The sequence below is a fragment of the Littorina saxatilis genome, linkage group LG6 (genome assembly GCF_037325665.1).
Source record: "Littorina saxatilis isolate snail1 linkage group LG6, US_GU_Lsax_2.0, whole genome shotgun sequence".
In the NCBI taxonomy this organism is placed as follows: Eukaryota; Metazoa; Mollusca; class Gastropoda; order Littorinimorpha; family Littorinidae; genus Littorina; species Littorina saxatilis.
The window spans coordinates 5347251-5347787 of record NC_090250.1 but is presented as its reverse complement, the minus strand read 5'-3'; positions in this window follow the sequence as shown (position 1 = coordinate 5347787).

The following is a 537-nucleotide window of genomic DNA, read 5'->3' as shown; positions in this document are numbered from 1 at the left end:
GTATGTGACCAAGTGGAGGGATGGTCTTGTCCCATGTAAAAGGTATGTGAGCAAGTGGAGGGATGGTCTTGTCCCATGTAAAAGGTATGTGACCAAGTGGAGGGATGGTCTTGTCCCATGTAAAAGGTATGTGAGCAAGTGGAGGGATGGTCTTGTCCCATGTAAAAGGTATGAGAGCAAGTGGAGGGATGGTCTTGTCCCATGTAAAAGGTATGTGACCAAGTGGAGGGATGGTCTTATCCCATGTAAAAGGTATTTGACCAAGTGGAGGGATGTCTTGTCCCATGTAAAAGGTATGTGACCAAGTGGAGGGATGGTCTTGTCCCATGTAAAAGGCATGTGAGCAAGTGGAGGGATGGTCTTGTCCCATGTAAAAGGCATGTGACCAATGAATTTTCTCGATTTGCTCTATAAATCCCTTGGTGCACTGTGATGTCTCAATAACTGAAATAATACAGTAATACCAATATTTGAGTCCAAAGTCGACGGCGCAAAAATGCAGCGAGCTTCGTAAAGGGGACTTCGCGAAGTCGATCT